We start from the raw sequence: 22,043 nt of genomic DNA on the forward strand, positions 1-22,043 counted from the left end.
CGCCTGGAGCGAGGTCTCTTGTCTGCTTTAACTGGATTGTACGCGGGGCAAAGCATTTCACTAATGTGACAATAACGTATAATCCAATCATTCATTTCGGAGCCTTGTAGAAAACACAACAGGGCCTGTGCTTCGAAAGCTACTTCAGAAGATTTAGGAGGATGTTGGCAGGACACGAGGGCCTGAGCAACAGGGAGAGGTTGAGCAGGCTAGAACTATATTCCTTGGAGCGCAGGAGGATGTGGGGTGATCTTATAGAGGTGGAGAGATCGTGAGAGGAATCGGTCGAGTAGACGCACAGAGTCTCTAGCCCAGAGTTCAGGAATCGAGAACCAGATGGTATACGTTTAAGGTGGAGGGGGAATGATTTTATAGAAATCTGAGGTAGACAAAAAAGCTGGAGAAACTCAGCGGGTGAGTCAGCATCTATGGACTCTGAAGGATCTCGACCCAAAACGTCGCCTATTCCTTCGCTCCATAGATGCTGCCTCACCCGCTGAGTTTCTCCAGCTTTTTTGCCTACCTTCGATTTTTCCAGCATCTGCAGTTCTTTCTTAAACATAGAAATCTGAGAGGTAACTTTTTCCACACAAACGTCGATGGGGTGTATGGAACGAGCGGCCGGTGGAGGTAGTTGAGGCAGGTGCTATCGCAATGTCTAAGAAGCAGTTGGACACTGGACTGGAGGGATATATGGGCCAAACACAGGCAGGTGGGACTAGTGTAGATGGGACATGTCAGCCGGTGTGGGCAGGTTGGGCCGAAGAGCCTGGTTCCACGCTACATCACTGTCTGACTGGGGATGATCAGTCATAATCACATCGAATGGAGGTGCTGGCTCGAAGGGCCGAATGGCCTACTCCTGCACCTATTGCCTATTGACTCTGTGACATCCTTCAGTATTACTACTGGTGACTTCAGGACACAATTAGAAACATAGAAACATAGAAATTAGGTGCAGGAGTAGGCCATTCAGCCCTTCGAGCCTGCACCGCCATTCAATATGATCATGGCTGATCATCCAACTCAGTATCCTGTACCTGCCTTCTCTCCATACCCCCTGATCCCTTTAGCCACAAGGGCTACATCTAACTCCCTCTTAAATATAGCCAATGAACTGGCCTCAACTACCTTCTGTGGCAGATAATTCCAGAGATTCACTATTCTCTGTGTGAATTAATTCCTTCCTGGCTAGTCTAAAATCACCACAAAATTTGTTTAATCGGTTTCTCTCGTACAGAAACACAAATGGAAATGCCAGTGAGTAAACGTTAAAAGGGTTGGAACTAGTCATTCAGCCCAGTTTCTGTCACCAAGCTAGCTAGTTTGGAAATTGGCCAGTTATATATTTTGGCTGCCATTCAGATATGTGAAAATTCTTTGGCTCCACGTTCTCAGCCAAACAATCTAATCAGTTCTTTGGATATGGGTTATTTTTGTTAAACAAATGTAGTTTTCTAGACACTGCTGTTAAAGCAGTTGCCATTTTTATCAGGCAGACATGAATGGCCGAGGCAGAGATTCCATTTAAGCTTTGCAACCGTAACTACCTTTGCAACTTTGTAAGACATTATAAACTTCAATTCAGTTCAGTTCAATTCAGTTGACTGTCACGTGTAGCAAGGTGCAGTCAAAAGCTTTTGTTGCCTGCAAACTTTACGTGTAGGAAGGAACTGCAGATGTCGGTTCACACCAAAGATAGACACAAAGTGCTGGAGTAACTCGGCAGGTCAGGCAGCATCTCTGGAGAAAGGAATAGGTCACTGTTCGGGTCAGAGGGTGATGAATCTGTGGAATTCATTGCCACAGAAGGCTGTGGAGGCCAAGTCAGTGGACATTTTTAAGGCAGAGATAAATAGATTATTGATTCATACGGGCTTCAGAGGTCAGGGGGAAAAGGCAGGAGAATTGGGGTTAGGATCAGCCATGATTGAATGGCAGAGTAGAAATAATGGGCTGAATGGCCTAATTCTACTCTTATCCCTTATGACCTTATTAAGTCATCAGAACCATCACCATTCCTTCTCTCCAAAAATGCTGCCTGTCCTGTTGAGTTACTCCAGCACTTTGTGTTTTTTTAGATTTAAACCAGCATCTGCAATTCCTTTCTAAAAATAACTGGTTGGAAAATCAAAGTGGATTAGTAATCTGCAGGTTTCACTGTAGATATCATTAAAAAAAAATAGAACACATAAACATAGAAAAATAGGTGCAAGAGTAGGCCATTTGACCCTTCGAGTCAGCACAACCATTCAATATGATCATGGCTGATCATCTAAAATCTGTACCCCGTTCCTGCTTTTTACCCATATCCCTTGATTCCTTTAGCTCCCAGGGCTAAATAACTCTCTCTTCAAAACATCCAGTGAATTGGCCTCCACTGCCTTCTGTGGCAGAGAATTCCACAGATTCACAACTCTCTGGGTGAAAAAATGTTTCCTCAACTCAGTCCTAAATGGCCTACCCCTTATTCTTAAACTGTGACCCCTGGTTCTGGACTCCCCCAACATCGGGAACATTTTTCCTGCATCTAGTCTGCCCATTCCTTTAAGAATTTTATATGTTTCTATAAGATCCCCTCTGATCCTTCTAAATTCCTGTGAATGCAAGCCCAGTCGACCCATTCTTTCATCATATGTCAGTCCCACCATCCCGGGAATTAACTTGGTGAACCTACGCTGCACTCCCTCAACAGCAATAATGTCCTTCCTCAAATTAGGAGACCAAAATTGCACACAATACTCCAGGTGCAGTCTCACCAGGCCCCTGTATAACTTCAGTAGGACCTCCTTACTCCTAAACTCAAATCCTCTCGCAATGAAAGCCAACATGCCATTTGCTTTCTTCACTGCCTGCTGTACCTGCATGCTTACTTTCAGTGACTGATGTACAAGCACACCCAGGTCTCGTTGCACCTCCCCTTCTCCTAATCTGACACCATTCCGATAATAATCTGCCTTCCTGCTCTTGCAACCAGAGTGGATAACCTCACATTTATCCATGTTATACTGCATCTGCCATGCTTCTGCCCACTCACCCAACCTACCCAAGTCACCCTGCAGCCTCATAGCATCCTCCTTGCAGTTCACACTGCCAACCAGCTTTGTGTCATCCACAAACTTGGAGATGTCACGTTTAAATCACTAATATATATTGTAAATAACTGGGGACCCAGCACCGATCCTTGCGGCATCCCACTAGTCACTGATCCCAGCAAAGACAGTCAAGTGTGTTTTATTGTTATATTTACCAAAACAAAATAATGAAATTCTTACTTGCAGCAGCACAAAAGGCACCATAGAAAGCATTTTATCGGGATGCAACACAGCACGGTTTGGGAACAGCTCCATCCAAGACCGCAAGAAATTGCAGTGAATTGTGGACGCAGCCCAGACCATCACACAAACCAACCTCCCTTCCATTGACTCCATCTGCACCTCACGCTGCCTCGGCAAGGCCAGCAGCATCATCAAGGACGAGTGGCACCCTGGCCACTCGCTCTTCCCCCCTCTTCCATCAGGCAAAACGTATAGAAGTGTGAAAACGCACACCTCCAGATTCAGGGACAGTTTCTTCCCAGCTGTTATCAGGCAACGGAATCATCCTACCACAACCAGAGAGCAGTCCTGAACTACTATCTACCTCATTGGTGACCATCGGCTATCCTTGATCGGACTGTGCTGAGTTTACCTTGCACTAAACGTTATCCCCTTATCATGTATCTTCTGTACATTCTAAATGGTGTTTTATCATTAATGTTTTATTATTATTAATGTTTAGTGTTTTCTGAGTCATTCGTAACTGTCACTGTATGTCATGTTGTTACTTGTGGGCGGAGCACCTAGGCAAATTCCTTGTATGTGAATACTTGGCCAATAAACTTACTTACTTATTTATTGTAATCATGTATTGTCTCTCCACTGACTGGTTAGCACGCAAAAAAAGCTTTTCACTGTACCTCGGTACACGTGACAATAGACTAAACTGAACTAAACTGTAAACACTGTAGTCAATATAACATATTAAACAAACAAAATGTATATATTAAAATTATATAATATACATTTAATTTAATAAATTTAAATATTACATTAAAAATTAAGCAAAGCACTCGTTTCCTGTAACTACATTTACTTCCTGACACTGTAGCTGTGAAACTAAAAGCATGTTCTCTAATCTATAATGAGCAATGCCAGAGAAGAGCAAATCTCTGCGTGTACAAGGTTCACTGTACAGGACAGAATTTCTCCTTTCCAAATAAGCTAATTTTCAATCAGTTTCTCCATTTTTTTGATAGAAGCCTAAGACACCACAAATGATCAAGTAGATGCCACATCTGATTAATAAAGGCGATAACGAGAACTAAGGGGAACCCGGCGTGGGGGGGGGGGGGGGGGGGGGGGGCTAACGATAACTAAGGGGGAACCCAGCCCGGGGGCAGGGGGGGGGGGGGGGTTTGCGTCGAGAACAAAGGAGAACCCAGTGGGGGGGACGAGGAAGGAATGAGTACTTTGTGTAACTTAATCATCCCCTTTGTGATGACTCTTTTCTGTACTTTGTATGCAAAAACAAAGAACTTCATTGCGCCCAGCTGGGTACAAATGACAGTAATGTATCATCAGGGGGCGCTGACGATGGCAGGCTCGCCAACAGTCTGTCTGTCTTTTCGTCTTTTTTTTGTTATTGTTAGTGTGTTTTAAAAGTTTCTGTTAATGTTCTCTGGTTTGTTTTATGTGTGGGGTGGGGGAGGGGGTCGGGGGAAACTTTTTTTCAATCTCTTACCCTGCCGGAGATGCGACTGTTTTCCGGATCGTATCTCCGGACCCTCAGGTTCCCATTAAATCATTCCTCCCTCACCTTGAACCTGTGTCCTCTGGACCTCGATTCCCCTACTCTGGGCAAGAGACTCAATTCGTCCACCCAATCTATTCCTCTCATGATTTTGTACATCTCTGTAAGATCACCCCTCATCCTCCTGCGCTCCAAGGAATAGAGCCCCAGCCTCCTCAACCTCTCTCCATAGCTCAGACCCTCGAGTCCTGGTACATCTTCTCAGAACCCTTTCAAGCTGGACATCTTTCCCATAACATGGTGACTAAAACTGAACACCATAGTCTGAATGTGGTCTCACCAACGTCTTATATAATTGTAACATGACCTCCTAACATCTATACTCAACCTCTCAACTTCTATACTAGTGCTGGAGTGCTGGGGGGGACCTCATTGAAACGTACAGAATAGTGAAAGGCCTGGATAGAGTCGATGTGGAGAGGATGTTTCTATTAGTGGGAGTGTCTAGAACTAGAGATCATAGCCTCAGAATTAAAGGACTTTCTTTTAGGAAGATGAGGAGAAATGTCTTTAGTCAGAGGGTGATGAATCTGTTGAATTCTTTGCCACAGAAGGTTGTTGAGACCCAGTGGATATTTTTAAGGCAGAGATAGTTAGATTCTAGATTTGTACTGGTGTCAGAGGTTATGGGGAGAAGGCAGGAGAATGGGGTTAGGAGAGAGATCAGCCATGACTGAATGGCGTAGATTTGATGGGCCGAATGGCCAAATTCTACTCCTAGCCCTTATGACCTTATGAGTAACTCGGTGGGTTTGACTCAGTAGACTAACTTGTTTCTGAAGTAGCAAAGGACATTTTACTCTCAACTCATTCTCTATGGACTTTGAAAAGGTGATTAACTTAGCATTACATTATATATAGATATATTAATTCCATGAAATTAAATGTTGTTGCAGGGATAATGTAATGTAGATACAAAATTGGTTAAAGGACAGAAAATAGAAATGAGTAATTGTTCAGGCAATGGGTCAACAGAGAAGTTTCAAACACAAGTTAAACTAACAACAAGCGGAATCTCCTTGACATAGTCAAAATGCCCTCAGGCACTTCACATGAATGTAACCAAAACAAAATTGTGTTACGTGTTCAAATAAATACATCCGCGAGAGGCACACATGGTACATGAAAAGACAGAGTAGTGTAGATAAGCTGAGAAAGTTTAAAGAATGTACATCATAAAATTAGGTCAATAATATTGTGTCACAATGAATGAAAGATGTGGTGGGAGCTGGAAAGAGATTAATGGGCCTGTCCCATTTAGGCGACTCATTAGACGACTGCCAGGGACTCATTTGAATGGAATTCACCTACGACACCTGGCGTCAACCTACGACAGCAAACATTTTCGCCACTGTCGGAGAAAATTTTTCAGCATGTTGCCAGTGGTCGCCCAAAAAATCGCGTAAGTGCGACAGGCCCATTATGGTTAAAATATTCACAAAAATAGATAATGTAAGCTCATGAAAGTAAAAGAAGAGTTAAAACACAAATGCATTTTAGTCAGGAATAAGGAAAGATTTTGTATTGCTAAAAGGAACTGATGCGGCAATTCAATGTATTTGCAATTGGTACACAATGCTGGAAGTGAAAGGGCTGTGAACACCAGAGAATGAAAGAGTTCTAAAATCATCCATTCATTAAAAGTTAAGTAGAGCACTCATTTCCTGTAAACACATTTACTTCCTGATACCAGCTGTGAAACTAGAAGCGTGTTGTCGTAGACTTGATGGGCCGAACGGCCTAATTCTGCTCTTATGAAGTTATGAAGCGGTGACGCTTCGGGTTGGAACCCTTCATAGGATCATAAGATCATTAGTGACAGGAACTGGATTAGGCCATTCGGCCCATCACGTCTACTCCATCATTCAATCATGTCTGATCTATCTCTCCTTCCCCACCTCCTCCCCATAACCCCTGGCTCCCGTACTAATCAAGCAACTGTCAATCTCCGCCTTAAAAATACCCACTGACATCTGTGGTAATGAATTCCACAGATTCACCACCCCCTGACTAAAGAAATTCCTCCTCGTCTTCTTTCTAAAGCCTTTTAATCAGCGGCTATGAATGTCCTGTTTTGAGTCAATTTTATGCCTGCTTTTTCATACTTTAAAAATATCTGGATGTTTAACTACAACTTTGTTTCACTGCTTGCCTAATTTCATTTTTGTGATTGTCTTATATTTATAATTTATTTTTCCAATTATGCTTTTCTACGGCATGAGAGCCCTTTATTAAACAGGGCAGGGCAGAGCTGCACATTCAATGCCAAGTCTGACCATTCTTACCATCAGTTTAGTTTAATTTAGTTTGCTCGTAGGTACTCAGGGCTCTCGTGGACATTTTTCAACATGTTGAAAAATCTTCCACCGACGAGAGAGAGAGAGACACACACTCACACACACACACACACATCCGACTCTACCGCTGCGCCACCGTGCCGCCTTGTGACTTCTGTGAGGTCAGCTGTTTAAGAGGAGAACTGGGCTGAGAGTGTGGAAGGAACTGCAGATGCTGGTTTACATCGAAGATATAGACACAAAATGTTAAAGTAACTCAGTAGGACAGGCAGCTTCTCTGGATAGAAGGAATAGGCGACGTTTCGGGTCGAGACCCATCTTCAGATTTCAGAAGAAGGATCACGACCCAAAAGGTCACCCATTCCTTCACTCCAGAGATGCTGCCTGTCTCGTTGAGTTACTCCAACATTTTGTGTCTGTATGGACTGAGAGAGACCGTGCCTTGGTTGATGCTAATAATCAGTTTGTTTATTTTAAAATGAACCACTAATTGTATAATTGAATGCCTTGCTGAACCATTGCCGAGAGCATTGCGGGATTGTTCTGGAGTTGCATACAGACTATGAAGGGATGATTTCTACTTCCAAAGGGCATTCGTGAACCAGACATAATTTTTACAGCAGTTCAGTGGTTTTGTGGTTGTCATTACAGACCTTTTTATTAATTTCATACCATCAACCAGATTTAAATTTCACTGCTGCCATTGTGAGATCTGAATGTAATAACAAGGAACTGCAGATGCTGGCCCAGCAAAGAAAGACACAAAGTGCTGGAGTAACTCGGCGGGTCAGGCAGCATCTCTGGATAGAAGGAACGGATGACGTTTCGTGCCCAGGACAGAAAATGTGGGAATGGAAGGGGGAGTAAAGTCCTGTCCCACGGTACGAGTTCATTCCAAGAGTTATCCCGAGTTTGCCCTGATTCGAACTCGGAGGTTTACGGTAATGGCCACTCGTCGGTACTCGGGGCTCTCGTGGACATTTTTCAACGTGTTGAAAAATCTTCACGAGTCTTCCCGTGCTTACCTGCCGTTAGCGAGTCTTCCCGAGGACCTGCCGTTAGCGTTATGAGCCGCTAAGAGACGTCCCCGAGCTCCGATGTACCCGCTACGTTCATTCTCCGTGCTTACCACGAGTTTGATTTTTTTTAAACTCGGGAGAGCTCTTCTCATTAAAGCTTCGGCTCGGGATCCTTCTCCAGCATTTTGTGTCTACCTTCAGTGTCAACCAGTTTCTGCAGTTCTTTCCTACACAAGATCGAGATCCTTCTTCAGACTCCAATCTTAGAGAGTGACATCTAAGTAACTCCAGCAACTAATATTGCCTGAAGAGGTAGAAATGTGGCATTATTGATACATATGAATTAATAATAGATGCCACACAATTGTTTTTCGCCAGTGGCAGGTCTCAATTATTCTGACTTTTTGACAAACACCATGGAAAGTCATAAGAAGATTTCATGAAAGGCGACGAGGAAATATCCTGTTCTAGGTAACTCATGTGTCCGAAGGACTGCATTGGATTCCTTCTGGATAAGTTAATAAGCTATTGGAGCAGAATTAGGCCATTCGGCCCATCAAGTCTACTCCGCCATTCAATCATGGCTGATCTATCTGTCCCTCCAAACCCCATTCTCTTGCCTTCTCCCCATAACCCCCGACACCCGGACTAATCAGGAATCAGCCTTAAAAATATCCATTGACTTGGTCTCCACATTCTTATAGAAACAGAGAAAATAGGTGCAGGAATAGGCCATTCGACCCTTCGAGCCAGCACCATCATTCAATGTGATCATGGCTGATCATCCCCAATCAGTACCCAGTTCCTGCCTTCTCCCCATACTCCCTGACTCCGCTATCTTTAAGAGGCCTATCTAGCTCTCTCTTGAAAGTATCCATAGAACCGGCTTCCACCGCCCTCTGAGGCAGAGAATTCCACAGACTCACAACTCTCTGTGTGAAAAAGTCTTTCCTCATCTCCGTTCTAAATGGCTTACCCCTTATTCTTAAACTGCAGCCCCTGGTTCTGGACTCCCCCAACATCGGGAACATGTTTCCTGCCTCTAGCGTGTCCAAACCCTTAATAATCTGCTATGTTTCAATAAGATCCCCTCGCATCCTTCTAAATTCCAGAGTATACAAGCCCAGCCGCTCCATTTCGTAATTTCGTTCAAACCAAAAGTTTGAATGACAATAAAGGATACTTTACTTTTTAAAATTCTCTCAGTATATACATGACTATAAACCAAACTAAACGGCAGGGGTCTGCTCATACGAATCCATCATGTAGCTCAAATAGCTACAAATACGTGTCCGCATCCCGTCGACCCTTAATAACAGCACTTATTGAAGTGGTTTGCTACAGTCATATGGAACAGCTATGACTAATGCATCAGGGTGAACAATGACAGATCCACAATGGAGAATAATTAGTCCCATTTTACTATGCAGTCAGTCATATTTCTCGTACCAGCAATTTCTTCCACTAAGATCAAACAGATAGAAATTATTTCACCATTTGCTTGCAGCAATATTGTAAAATCATCAACATGCCAACAACTAATATTCCACCCACGTAGACATTCTAGACAAGGACGTATATAGCAAGTGGTTTGACTGAATAAAGTGACAAAGTGCCCCCCTGCAGGGCCTATACACCAGGAGGTGCAGATCCAGAGCCAGCAACATTATGGGGGACCTCTACCACCCCAGCAACGGACTGTTCCAGCTGCTACGGTCAGGCAAGCGCCTCCGCTGTCACGCTGCGAAAACAGAGAGGATGAGATGGAGTTTCTTCCCACAGGCCATCAGGACTGTAAACTCCTATCTAACCAGAGACTAATTTACTAATTTACTGTTGTTTTGTGTCTTTTAAATTTTTATTTTTCCTAAAATGTAAATACGGGTTCTGTTCTATAGTTTTCGCACGATCCGCAGGCATTGCCACTTTCATTTCACTGCACATCTATGTATGTGTATGTGACAAATAAAGTTGACTTGACGACGTAACTCAACGGGTCAGGCAGCATCTCTGGAGGATCATAGAAATATAGAAACATAGAAAATAGGTGCAGGAGTAGGCCATTCGGCCCTTTGAGCCTGCACCGCCATTCAATATGATCATGGCTGATCATCCAACTCAGTATCCTGTACCTGCCTTCTCTCCATAGCCCCCGATTCCTTTAGCCACAAGGGCCACATCTAACTCCCTCTTAAATATAGCCAATGAACTGGCCTCAACTACCTTCTGTGGCAGAGAATTCCAGAGATTCACCACTCTCTGTGTGAAAAATGTTTTTCTCATCTCGGTCCTAAAAGATTTCCCCCTTTATCCTTAAACTGTGACCCCTTGTCCTGGACTTCCCCAACATCGGGAACAATCTTCCTGCATCTAGCCTGTCCAACCCCTTAAGAATTTTGTGAGTTTTTATAAGATCCCCCCTCAATCTTCTAAATTCTAGCGAGTACAAGCCGAGTCTATCCATTCTTTCTTCATATGAAAGTCCTGACATCCCAGGAATCAGTCTGGTGAACCTTCTCTGTACTCCCTCTATGGCAAGAATGTCTTTCCTCAGATCAGATCAGATTTTGTTGACTCTCCTGTAATTCTCATGTGTGAGATAGTTTCATTGACAGCCCCGTTCTCTGGAGATCATGGACAGGAGACGTTTTTGGTCCGTTCTCCAGGGATGCTGCCTGATCTGCTGAGTTACTCCACCGCTATCCTTTTTCAACCAGCGTCTGCAGGTCATAAGATCGTAAGACATAGGAGCAGGTTCGGGCCATTTGGACCATCAAGTGCTCCGCAATTTGATCAATGTTTAAGAAAGAACTGCAGATGCTGGAGAAATCGAAGGTAGACAAAAATGCTGGAGAAACTCAGCGGGTGAGGCAGCATCTATGGAGCGAAGGAATAGGCGACGCTTCGGGTCTCGCCTATTCCTTCGCTCCATAGATGCTGCCTCACCCGCTGAGTTTCTCCAACATTTTTGTCTACCCGCAATTGGATCATGGCTGATCTGTCTTTCCCTCTCGACACCATTCACCTGCCATCACCCCCTAACCTTTGCTGCCCTTAAGGGCATGTCCCACTTGGGCGTTATTTGAGAGTCATTTACGCAACATCATTTACGCGTCACAACGCACGCTTGGCATGGCATCGCATGACGCGTGGTGGCGTAGGCAGTGACGCACGGTAGCGCGCGGCGCCCCAGGATTTTGCGATTCTCAAAAATCCTCGCGCGCCATCTGCGTGACGCGCAAATGACGCCCAACTGCTTGCTGCAACTTCATCACATCCCTGAACTGTCTGCAACCCCCAAATGATTAGCTCCGTCTCCAACGGGACAGGCCCTTTACTAATCAAAAACCTATCAATCTCCGCTTTAAATATACACAAAGGCTTGGCCTCCACTGCAGTCTGTGGCAATGAATTCCACGGATTCCCTTGTATCTACACCTAGGTTATTTGGCCTATTAATTAAACTATCTCTTAGATGAGATATTCACACAGATGACAATTCCAGACGTCAACAAATCTGATTTTTTTTTTTTAATGTACACCGAGCTTAGGGACAACTGTGATGAGTATAAAATGACATGCAGGTAGGTGGGGCTGGTGTAGATGGGGCATGTTGGTCAGTGTGGGCAAGTTGGGCCGAAAGGCTTATTTCCACGCTGTATGACTCTATGACATCTTTCCATTAAATCATTCATTACCTGGAGGGTTCAAAACACAACAACTGCTTGCTGCAACTTCATCACATCCCTGAACTGTCTGCAACCCCAAATGATTCGCTCCGTCTCTAACTTGGGACTTAATTGTTTCCAACAACTGAATAAACAAAGTCTTCCTGCACTGGAGCGGCACCGTGGTGCAGCTGCAGAGTTGCTGCCTTATGGGCCCGTCCCACTTAGGTGATTTTTCTGCGACTGTCATAGTCGTAGCAGGTCGCCGAAAAACTGGCGATGTCAGGCGATATTTTAGGCGACTGCCGGCAAATACGACAATGGAATTCACCAAAATCAGCACCGGGGACAACCTACGTTAACCTGGCGACAACCTACGTTAACCTGGCAACAACCTACAACAGCACCTACGTCAAGCTACTCTCATTGGCGTCAAACCCACGGTCGCCATTGTCGCCAAAAAAGTTTCAGCATGTAGAAAATCCAGTGGTGACATACCATATGAAATGCAGGTTTTCTTTTAATATCCATCAGAAGACAGCAATCTCAGGTGTGTCCATTAGATCACAGACCTCCAATGTGTGTCTTAAACACAAAAGACAAATGCCTGGGAACAAGGAGCAGAAAAAAAAGTTTAGATTAAACCGAAGGTAGACATAAAAAGCTGGAGTTTAGTTTAGATTAGAGATACAGCATGGATACACCTTGGCCCACCGAGTCCACACAAACCAGCGATCATTAGTACACACAAGAGACAATTTACAATTAACCTACAAACCTGAGATGGACACAAAATGCTGGAATAACTCAGCGGGTCAGGCAACATCTATGGAAAAAAGGAACAGGTGATGTTTCCGATCGGAGCCCTTCTTCGGACTCTGCCTGAAGAAGGGTTCCAACCTGTAACGTCACCTATTCTTTCTCTCCAGAAATGCTGACTGATCCACAGAGTTACTCCAACATTTTGTAAACAACTTCGGTATAAACCAGCATCTGTAGTTCCTTCCTACACATTTAACCGACAAACCTGCACATCTTTGGAGGATGGGAGGAAACCGGAGCACCCGGAGAAAACCCACGCTGTCACAAGGAGAACGTACAAACTCCGTACAGACAGCACCGGTTTGTCAGGATCGGAGCCGGGTCACTGGCGCTGTAGGCAGCAACTCTACTGCTGCACAACCATGCTACCTGCTAAAGTTAACATCTGGCAATGTCAAATATGAATTCCATTCAATTTTCATCATACTCTGAGGACTTGCTTGGAAAGGTACCAAGATCAACCAGAATATTAATTAAAAAATAGAAACAGAATCCTTTCACTCTACCTACTGTACAGCCACTAGTATTGTCTCACTAATTTGGAAACTGTATTTATATTGCTTGCAGGAAGAATGAGAGATACTCAAGAGTTGAGACAAAGGCGGTCGGGCGGTCGATGAGAGGAGAGGGACGTGGGTCGGCGGGCGACGGAGGAAGGCCGTGCAGCAGCCTGGGGCTCGCCTGGATCGGGAGCCGCTCCAGTACATCTAGCACGTGGACCGGACCTTGGACTGTTTCTCTGTGCAAACGCCGTGGAAAGATGGCGACTCGTGCACGTGCAAGCTCTGTTAAAAGGATCTGTGTAGTGCACACGCGACAATAAAGACCCAGTGGAACGCGGGTTAACGCGACTCGCTTAGCTGGGGGTCTTGGTCAGCACGGAGGAGTTGGGCCGAAGAGCCTGTGTCTGTGCTGTATGGGTTTATGACTCATTGGCTGCCTTCTTGCCAAGCTGGCCATGCGCGAGTCACGCCACCATACGGAAGAGGGCTCTGCCCGAGCCAGCTGCCTGCCCCTTTCACAGGGTTACATCCTTGCCTGTGTGGTGGTCGAGATGGACTAAACGTTGTCCACGGGTGCCCTGGGGGATTTCCAGGACCGCTGGGCACCGCAGGGGAGTTGAATGCATCCTGGACAAGGATTGCAAGACAGTTGTATAATAGTTTATCGTTTGTTATGGTGGTGGGTTCTGCTTTGTTTTTTTACTTTATTTGATTTGATTTGATTTGATTAACTTTAATTGTCATTCAGGTATACACATAGACACAGTGAACATTGAACGAAATTTTGTTGCATTGACTCTTCAAAGTAGCAGCAGAATATAACATTTATATCAAGCGATCAGTAAAAGTGCTTAGTGTGTCCATAAAAAGTGCTTCATGTGCATAGTTCTGTAAAATAGATATGTAGGAAAGTTTTTAAAAGTGACAATGTATAAGAAATTTCTGGCATCGGTTTGATTGTGAGTTCAATAGTCTTATGGCCTGGGGGATGAAGCTGTTGCAGAACCTGGTTGTCCCGCTCTTCATGCTGCGGTACCTCCTCCCAGAGTTCAGCAGTGTAAACAGTCCATATTGTGGGTGCGTGGGGGCTCTGGTAATGCCCTTAGCTCTTGTCAGGCAGTGTTTGTAACCAATGTCCATGATGGAAGGAAGAGAAGTCCCAATGATTTTTTCCGCTGTCCTCACCACTCTCTGAAGGCACTTCCAGTCCGCAGCTGTACAGCCGCCGCACCACGTAGAGATGCAGCTGGTCATGACTGATTCAATGGTGCTTCTGTAGAATGTGGTGAGGACGGGAGGGTGGAGGTGTGATCTTCTCATCCTGCGGAGGAAGTACAAACGCTGCTGTGCCCGTTTTACCAGAGATGTGATGTTTGTGGTCCAAGTTAAGGTATCCGTTATATGCACTTCCAGGAACTTGATGTTTTTCACCTGCTCCACTGCTAAGTTGTTGATGCACAGCGGAGTGTGACTGGGCTGATTTTTCCTTCTGAAATCGACGACAATCTCCTTGGTTTTGTCCACATTTAGGAGAAGGTTGTTCCTGCTGCACCAGCTCACCAGCTGCTCCACCTCCTCTCTGTATGCCTGGTCGTCGTTGTTGCGGATGAGGCCCACTACTGTTGTGTCATCCGCGTATTTGATGATATGATTAGTAGTGGACCTGGCGACACAGTCATGTGTCATCAATGTGAAGAGCAGCGGACTCAGGACACAGCCCTGAGGGGAGCCGGTGCTCAGTGTGATGACCGAGGAGGTGTTCTTCCCCGCCCGCACAGACTGGGGTCTTTCAGAAAGGAAATCCAGGATCCAGTTGCATAGTGTGGTATTGAATCCTAGGGGTGCCAGTTTGCTCACCAGATGCTGGAAGGATTATCGTATTGAATGCTGAGCTGAAGTCAACAAACAGCATCCGCACGTGGGTGTTCTTCCCCTCCAGGTGTTGTAGGCTCAGGTGGACTGCAGAGGAGATAGCATCCTCTGTGGAGCGGTTCGGCGATAAGCAAACTGGAACGGGTCAAAACTGGAGGGGATATATACAGTACTGTACTGTATATATTATTTTAATATTTGAATAAATATTTTTGATAATAATATTTTTAATTACTAAATGGCTGCCATCTTTACAACGCTTGTATGAGTAAAAGACCACATTCTCCCTCCCTGACCGTCGCCCTAACTCTCACACAGACAGCCAGCCCATCCCTCACTTATCCCACCCTTCCTGAGATTTGGTATCAACTTCATTTCCCTTCTTCCCAGTTCTGAAGCTTTGTTGACATGAAACAGTAACTGTAGTTCTTTTTCAACAGATGCTTCCTGACCTGCTGATTACACCTAGAAATTTCTGTATCTATTTCAGATTTCCACCTTCATATTCATATATTCATGAATTATAGGAGCAGAATTAGGCCATTCGGCCCATCAAGTCTACTCCGCCATTCAATCATGGCTGATCTCTCTCTCTGACCTAACCCCATTCTCCTGCCTTCTCCCCATAACCCATGACACCGTACTAATTAGGAATCTATCTCTCTCTGCCTCAAAAATATTCATTGAGCTGGCCTCCACAGCCTTCTGTGGACATGAATTCCACAGATTCACCACCCTCTGTTTCCGGGATTGCGGGACTGTCATATGCTGAGAGAATGGAGCGGCTGGGCTTGTACACTCTGGAGTTTAGAAGGATGAGAGGGCATCTCATCGAAACATATAAGATTGTTAAGGGTTTGGACACGCTAGAGGCAGGAAACATGTTCCCGATGTTGGGGGAGTCCAGAACCAGGGGCCACAGTTTAAGAATAAGGAGTAAGCCATTTAGAACGGCGACACAGAAACATTTTTTCTCACAGAGAGTGGTGAGTGTGTGGAATTCTCTGCCTCAGAGGGTGGTGGAGGCAGGTTCTCTGGATGCTTTCAAGAGAGAGCTAGATAGGGCTCTTAAAAATAGCGGAGTCAGGGCATATGGGGAGAAGGCAGGAACGGAGGTACTGATTGTGGATGATCAGCCATGATCACATTGAATGACGGTGCTGGCTCGAAGGGCCACATGGCCTACTCCTGCACCTATTGTCTATTGTCTCTGCATTTTTAATAAATCTTCCTAAAACATTTATTCATAGTCACAGTCATACAGGCTCTTCGGACCAATTTGCCCATACCAGCCAACATGTCCCATCTACATTAGTTCCACCTGCCTGTGTTAGTTTAGTCTCTTTAAACCTGTCCTATCCACATACCTGTCTAAAATTCAGACCAAATACAATCAGAGGGTGGGTGTCACGGTGGAGCAACAGTAAAGTTGCTGCCTTGCAGCACTTACAGCGCCAGAGACCCGGCTTCGATCCTGACTACGGGTGCTGTCTGTATGGGGTTTATCGTTCTCCCCGTGACCGCGCGGGTTTTCTCCGAGATCTTCAGTTTCCTCCCACACTCCAAAGACGTGCAGGTATGTAGGTTAATTGGCTTGGTGTATGTGTAAATTGTCCCTAGTGTGTGTTGGATAGTGTTAATATAAGGGGAACGCTTGTCCGTGTGGACGCATGCGGTAGGCCGAAGGCCCTGTTTCCTCATTGTAGTAGGCCCCCCTCAGTCATGACTGACCATGATGCATCCTAGTTTGTAGGTGATGTGTGGTCGGATGCAAGCCTGGGCGATGTTATATGGAGGACAGGCTGTTGCCCATGCAGCACGTCCCCCCTCTCCACGTCGCTGATCGATCCAAAGGAACAGCAGGGCCGTTACAGTTTGGCACCAGCGCCGTCGCAGGAGCTGCCAGAGCGAGGTTGTAGACAACGACGAACTGCCTTAGGGGCTCCGGATTTTCTTGAGGTTTACTCCTGGAGCCTTTACAATGACTGGATATGGCCACAAGGCAGTGGAGGTTTTAAAAGCAGAGTTTCCCCTCTCCTAGATGAGGCGCCTTCCCAGGCTGACGAGCCCCATCTGCCCAAATCTCATGGGGGCGGGAGTGTCTACCTTACCGTGCAGGTCTATAGCACCTGCCCACTGCCTTCTGTGTAAACTAAAAAGGGTATGGACCAAGGTCGTGGCCAACTAGTGATATTCAGCCACAAGCAGTTCTGACCTGTGGATAGTTCTGATCAACATGCAGAGCCACAGAGTGGATGGAAAAGCTAATGAATGGAGAAGATAGGTATAATCAAATGCAGGACAACTGTTACAAAATGCCTGTGAGCAGCTATGATTAACATTAAGCCAATGCAAAACATGACCTTTAGCTTATCTCGTACCAACATTTGAAAACTAAATACCGAGTTGAGTGCAATTCTTTCAGCATCTGTAAGCCAACCACTACTAGCCACAACCTTTCTTGCCTGGTGGAAAAATGTGACCTCCAATCAAGTATTCATAACAGTTTTCAACTTTGGACCAGTTTTCCCGGCTATTTCATTCTTGGAAATGAACTCAAAGCAAATGAGGATAAAAGATAGGTCAATCGCAAATGACTCAAGCCAGAATATTGAGTTTAGAAGTTGGGAGGTCATGTTGCACTTATATAAGATGTTGGTGTGGCCGCATTTAGAGTATTGCGTTCAGTTCTGGGCACCATATTATAGCAAAGAGATTGTCAAGTTGGAAATGGTACAGAGAAGATTTACGAGGATGTTTAAGAAGGAACTGCAGATGCTGGAAAATCGAAGGAAGACAAAAATGCTGGAGAAACTCAGCGGGTGAGGCAGCGTCTATGGAGCGAAGGAAACAGATTTAGGAGGATGTTGCCAAGACTCGAGGGCCTGAGCTAAAGGGAGATGTTCAGCAGGCTGGGACATTATTGTTTGGAGTGCAGGAGGATGAGGTGAACTTACAGAAGTGTATAAAATCATGAGAGGAACAGATCGGGTAGACACACAGAATCTCTTGCCAAGAGTAGAGGAATCGTTAAAGAGAGGTCATAGGTTTACGATGAAGAGGAAACGATTTAATGGGAATCTGAGGGGTAACTTTTTCACACAAAGAATGGTGGATGTATGGAAGGAGCTGCCAGAGGAGGTAGTTGAAGCAGGGACTAGCGCAACGTTTAAGAAACAATTAGACAGGTACATGGATAGGACAGGTTTAGAGCGATATGGGCCAAATGCAGGCAGGTGGAACTAGTGTAGATGGGACATGTTGGTCGGTGTGAGCAAGTTGGGCCAAAGTGCCTGTTTCCACACTGTATGACTCTGCAATTCTCAATGTCCTTATCATCATTTAGCAAAAATATATATATTTTATATGAAAGTACACATAACAACGGCAGATAAATTACCATGGACTATTACTAGAAACAAGAAACTGCAGATGCTAGTTTACCCAAAAGGACTCTAAGTGCTGGAGTAATTCAGCGGGTCAGACAGCACCTCCGAAGAACATGGATAGGTGACATTTTTCTCCAAAAAGTGCTGGAGTAAACGAGCAGGTCAGGCAGTATCCCTGGAGGACCCAAAGAAGGGTCCCAGATCCAAATGTCACCTATCCATGTTCTCCAGAGATGTTGCCTGACCCGCTGAGTTACTCCAGCACTCTGTGAAATGTCACCTATCCATGTTCTCCACAGATGCTGCCTGACCCGCTGAGTTACTCCAGCACTCTGTGAAACGTCACCTATCCATGTTCTCCACAGATGCTGCCTGACCCGCTGAGTTACTCCAGCGCTCTGTGAAACGTCACCTATCCATGTTCTCCACAGATGTTGCCTGACCCGCTGAGTTACTCTAGCACTCTGTAGACCTTGAACTATGACTCCATTTGACAATTTGCTTCTCTTCCATCTTATCGCACCCAGTCTTTCTACCTTCTTCTCCCGCACCACCCACTCCACCCTTTCTCCACATCTTACAACCTATTGATTTCTAAACCACCCCGGTTCTGATGAAAGGTAGACAAAAATGCTGGAGAAACTCAGCGGGTGAGGCAGCATCTATGGAGCGAAGGAATAGGTGACGTTTCGGGTCGAGACCCTTCTTCAGACTGATGTGGAGGTGGGTGGGGGGGTGGCGGGAAGAAGAAAGGAAGAGGCGGAGACAGTGGGCTGTTGAAGAACTGGGAATGGGAGGGGAAGGAGATAGAAAGCAGGGACTACCTGAAATTGGCGAAGTCAATGTTCATATCGCTGGGGTGTAAACTACCCAAGCGAAATATGAGGTGCTGCTCCTCCAATTTGCGGTGGGACTCACTCTGGCCATGGAGGAGGCCCTGGAAAGAAAGGTCGGATTCGGAATGGGAGGGGGAGTTGAAGTACTGGGCCACTGGGAGATCAGGTTGGTTAGTGCAAACCGAGCGGAGGTGTTGGGCGAAGCGATCGCCAATCCTACTCTTGGTCTCGCCGATGTACAGCAGCTGACACCGAGAGCAGCGGATGCAATAGATGAGGTTCTGATGAAAGGTTATTATCCAGAAATAACCACTCTACATCTCTCTATCCACAGAACTGCTAATTTCTAACAGTTTTGACTTTTACATGCAAAATATTTAAAGTTTATTGTAAATAGTTCAACAATAGTAGAATAGTGAAAGGCCTGGATAGAGTGGATGTGGAGAGGATGTTTCCGCTCGTGAGAGATTCTAAGAAAATAGATCACAGCCTCAGAATTAAAGGACATTCCTTCTGGAAGGAGATGAGGAGGAATTTCTTTAGTCAGAGGGTGGTGAATCTGTGGAATTCTTTGTGGAGGCCAAGTCAATGGATATTTTTAAGGGATATTTATAGATTGATACTTGATTAGTACGAATGTCAGGGGTTATGGGGGGCAGGATGATTGAATGGTGGAGTACACTCTATGGGCCGAATGGCCTAATTCTGCTCCGATCAATTATGAACTTATGAATAGTATTGTTGGAAAATATATCAATGCAGTCTGCAGAAGCATCATCAGGCAAAGCATTACTTTCAAACAGACTGACTTAAAGCTGTAAGTGTACAATGTACATGATAACGTGAATAACATTTAACACAAGATAAAGTCCAGTGAAGTCCGATCAAAGATGTGTAAGAAAGAACTGCAGATGCTGGTTTAAATAGAAGGTAGACACAAAATGCTGGGGTAACTCAGCGGGACAGGCAGCATCTCTGGAGAGGAGGGACGGGTGACGTTTCAGATTGGGACTGATGTCAGGGGAGTGGGCGGTACAGAGATAAAATGTAGTCGGAGACAGTAAGTGGTCGGAGAACTAGGAAGGTGGAAGAGGATGGATAGAGAGAGGGAAAGCAAGGGCTACGTGAAGTTAGAGAAGTCAACGTTCATTCCCTTTACAGAGATGGATGTTTTCTGTGACTGGATTCATGTCTTCCTAAACGATGTCCCTGTGTGTTGACCTGACAACACCCCTCTGAGAGGCAATCCTTCCATCGTCTGCTCATACTTTAAACACTGGCATTCAGCCAAATAATCTCACAACTCATTCCATTCTCATTACAAAGCAAGCATTTTCTGTTTCATTAAAGAATGTGTTCTGGTAGATGGCCCGTATGCGCTACAAGCTTGAAGAAAACTAAAAATTTGGTTTAGTTTGAGTATATTTAGAGCGACGTGGATAGGGCAGGTTAAGAAAGATTTGGGCCAAACGCAGACAGGTGGGATTAGTGTAGATCGGGCATATTGGTCAGTATGGGTAATTTGGGCCGAAGGACCTGTTTGCACGCTGTATGACTCTATACAGCGTGGAAACTGGTCCATCAGCCCACCGGGTCCGCGCCTACCATCAATCACCCCGCACACTAGCACTATCCTACATACTAGGGTCAATTCACAATCTTTACCAAAAAGATTAGGTAAAGATGTACACAAAATTTGCTAATGTTACTTTTAATCCTTTCATCTAAATCATGAATGTATATTGTACCACAGCTATTTGCTGGGACAGCAGTTATTTACAATATATATTAATGATTTAGATGAAGGGATTCCAAGTAACATTAGGACATTTTCAGATGACACAAAGCTGGGTGGCAGTGTGAACTGTGAGGAGGATGCTATGAGAATGCAGGGTGACTTGGACAGGTGGGGTGAGTGGGCAGATGCGTGGCAGATGCAGTTTAACGTGGATAAATGTGAGGTTATCCACTTTGGTAGCAAAAACAGGAAGGAAGATTATTATCTCAATGGTGTCAAGTTGGGAAAAGGGGAAGTACAACGGGATCGGGGGGGGTCCTTGTTCATCAGTCAATGAAAGTAAGCATGCAGGTACAGCAGGCAGTGAAGAAAGCAAATGGCATGTTGGTCTTCATAACAAGAGGAGTTGAGTATAGGAGCAAAGAGGTCCTTCTGCAGTTGTACAGGGCCCTAGTGAGACCACACCTGGAGTATTGTGTGCAGTTTTGGTCTCCAAATATGAGGAAAGACGTTCTTGCTGTTGAGGGAATGCTGCGTAGGTTCATTCAAGGTTAATTCCCGGGATGGCGGGACGGTCATATGCTGAGGGAATGGAGCGGCTGGTCTTGTATACTATGGAATTTAGGATGAGAGGGGATCTTATTGAAACATATAAGATTATTAAGGGTTTGGACACGCTAGAGGCAGGAAACATGTTCCCGGTATTGGGGGAGTCCAGAACCAGGGGCCACAGTTTAATAATAAGGGGTAAGCCATTTAGAACGGAGATGAGGAAACACATTTTCACACAGAGAGTTGTAAGTTTGTGGAATTCTCTGCCTCAGAGGGCGGTGGAGGCCGATTCTCTGGAAACTTTCAAGAGGGAGCTAGATAGGGCTCTTAAAGATAGTGGAGTCAGGGGATATGGGGAGAAGGCAGGAACGGGGTACTGATTGGGGATGATCAGCCATGATCACATTGAATGGCGCTGCTGGCTCGAAGGGCCGAATGGCCTACTCCTGCACCTATTGTCTATTGTCATCTGTAAATTGTCCCTAGTGTGAGGATA

General features: G+C 45.2%; 1 protein-coding gene across 4 annotated transcripts in view; it reads right to left on the reverse strand.

The window, feature by feature from the left end:
• Positions 1–22,043, reverse strand: part of atxn1 (ataxin 1) — a 222,609-nt gene that overhangs the window by 93,387 nt on the left and 107,179 nt on the right. For 3 of the 4 annotated variants that reach the window (XM_033014291.1, XM_033014306.1, XM_033014297.1), the window contains one exon: positions 12,334–12,442. The exons of the other annotated variant lie outside the window; for it this stretch is intronic. The gene's annotated coding sequence lies outside the window, so the exon portion shown is untranslated. The remainder of the gene's footprint in view (positions 1–12,333; positions 12,443–22,043) is intronic. 4 annotated transcript variants of the gene reach the window in all.

The sequence above is a fragment of the Amblyraja radiata genome, chromosome 2, assembly GCF_010909765.2.
Source record: "Amblyraja radiata isolate CabotCenter1 chromosome 2, sAmbRad1.1.pri, whole genome shotgun sequence".
NCBI classification, from domain to species: domain Eukaryota; kingdom Metazoa; phylum Chordata; class Chondrichthyes; order Rajiformes; family Rajidae; genus Amblyraja; species Amblyraja radiata.